At 41.5% G+C, this 2,423-nt stretch overlaps 1 protein-coding gene across 8 annotated transcripts in view; it reads left to right on the plus strand.

The window, feature by feature from the left end:
* The window catches only part of nrxn2b (neurexin 2b), a 711,574-nt gene that overhangs the window by 64,270 nt on the left and 644,881 nt on the right, over positions 1-2,423 (plus strand). The window contains exon 2 of one of the 8 annotated variants that reach the window (XM_020616301.1): positions 1,988-2,116. The exons of the other annotated variants lie outside the window; for them this stretch is intronic. The gene's annotated coding sequence lies outside the window, so the exon portion shown is untranslated. The remainder of the gene's footprint in view (positions 1-1,987; positions 2,117-2,423) is intronic. 8 annotated transcript variants of the gene reach the window in all.

A 2,423-nucleotide genomic window follows, 5' to 3' on the forward strand; every position in this document is an offset into this window, starting at 1 on the left:
CAGCTTATTATGCCAGCGGGGTACCTGTTCACCGGCAGGGCATAGGGTGTTAATCGCCCGGACTTTGTTTTTTCCATTCAGCTGACTTCTCAGGACTTGCCTTAATTTCTGCAGGTACTTGGTGGTTGCTGCTTTCCTTGTGGGCTCTTCATGGTTCCCATTTGGCAGCGGGATCCCAGGGTACTTGTAGCTGTCCTTAACATCTGCTGTGTTGCCTTCTGGTTACCTTTCCTCTCCTTGTTACCATTCGACCACACTTATCCAGTCCGAATGACATTCCAATGTCCTGGCTGTAGATCCTAGTGGTGTGGATCAGTGAGTCGATGTCTCGTTCACTCCTGGCATACAGCTTGATGTCATCCATGTAGAGGAGGTGGCTGATGGTTGCTCCATTCTGTAGTCGGTATCTGTAACCACTCTTGGTTATGATCTGGGGGGTTCAGCCCTATGCAGAACAGCAATGGGGACAGTGCATCTCCTTGGTAGATACCGCACTTGATGTTGACTTGTGCATATATATATACTGAGATGGATTGGCGACCTGTCCAGGGTGTACCTCGCCTTCACCATATATGTATATGATGTATAAGAATAAAGCAATACTCTCTATTGGGACACCTATCTGTGTGCATTATGTAAAGGATGTTTGAATGTTAAATGTGTACTGTTTTTAAAAAGAAAGGCATTGTTATTTTTAGAAATCACTCTGCCAACAAATGTTGGTCTGTGACCCTGCATTCTTTTCATTTAGAAGCACCAGTGTGCCTAAAAGTAAATTTAAATGTAGAGTCATGAAACAGGATGGGCAGAGTGATGAGGAAGAGAGAAATACAAAAATTTATAATGACAAAAATCATGATAGGACATAGATGTTTCTCACCTAGTTGCAACCTGGGTTTCTTTGTTATAGGGAAAAAAAATGCCTTGCATAATGTGAGACCTTCGCCTTGCCAAGCCATGTCAGCTTTTAGTGAGGGATTACAGGATTAATCAGTGATTAGTATCACATCAGAGGAACAACTGCAACCATTCGCTGTATACTTTCATCTTAGTCTTGTCAGGAAAAAGTCCTGTGTCCACCCATTACAATATCTGTTCTCTCTGCTAAATAGAGAGCATGGGGAAACTGAGAAAGTAGGTAAAGGTGAGTATGCACTGTAGAGAGTGGGGGAGGGTAAGAGAGAGAACGAGAGAAAAGAAGTAGGAAAGAGAGAGGACACTAAACTCCAAGACAATAATTAAGTGGAATATAGAGTGCACCCTCAAGGGTATGTCCGAATCATTACTTTGCATTTTGATGGAATGTGAGACAAAGTGGAAGCCACTTTATTAATGAGTTCATGTGTGGGTGGATGGCATTCACCCTGACTCTGCGACACGCTTGGCTGGACTCTCCCTCATACTTGCATATTCCTGGCAAGGTGCATATGCAGGTGACTCAGGGTTGCAACTACTCAGTGTACTACAAGCTGTGGAGACCAACCATGGAATTGTCAACTTTTTTACATAATGTCCCCACAATGTACCCAGTCATATGGATTTGTATGGGTTCATTCAGGTTTGACAGATATGGATTTGTGAGGCCAGTACAGATATTTTAGGGATCAGAGGCACTGATTGCAGGTCTGCTTTCTAAATAAATGCAAGTTCATAGACTTGACAAGTTCTTGAACAAACAACATTTTGAACATTGTCTACTGAAAATTTAGTTTAGCAATACCACATCACTTAGATCTCTTTTAAAATGTTATATTAGGATTAGTGGTGCTACGATACTGGAATTTCTAACTTCGATGCAATATTTTGAAAAAGGTGTTCAATACACAGGGAAAACTGACAGCATAAAATTTAGCATTTTATTTAAAAGATAAGCATAACAAGGCTAAAACATGACACTAATGTATGGTAAGATAATGCACGTTCTCCACTTAACTATTAAAATTAATCCAAATGTAATGAACTCCTTCTGATTCATGTTGATTTACAGACACCCAGCACCAATGAACACATCAGCTGTGTGTGGGGCTTGCAACTGGTCAGCATATGCTAAAGTTTGGCCAGCATGTGTCCTACTTGAGCCATGTCTGCCTGCAGCTGATCACTCACAGGTTCACAGGTAAAAGTCTGTTTACATAGCAGCATCACTGCATCACTTACTTTGTTAAATGTATAGTCTCTTCCTGCTGCCGAGTGTTTCATCTGTTTCCATGGTCCTGCAATGATTACACTCTAGTTTGTCAGTCTGGATGATCTGAGATTCGTTCCATCACTTGTCTTTTGCAAGGGTCTGCAGTGGACACTAAGAAATATGGCTATGAACCATCCATGTTATTCGTGTGTTACTGGACAAAATGCAAACACTTACAGTGGGTACGGAAGGTATTCAGACCCCCTTAAATTTTTCACTCTTTGTTATATTGCAG

The sequence above is a fragment of the Monopterus albus genome, unplaced genomic scaffold (genome assembly GCF_001952655.1).
Source record: "Monopterus albus unplaced genomic scaffold, M_albus_1.0 scaffold173.1, whole genome shotgun sequence".
NCBI classification, from domain to species: domain Eukaryota; kingdom Metazoa; phylum Chordata; class Actinopteri; order Synbranchiformes; family Synbranchidae; genus Monopterus; species Monopterus albus.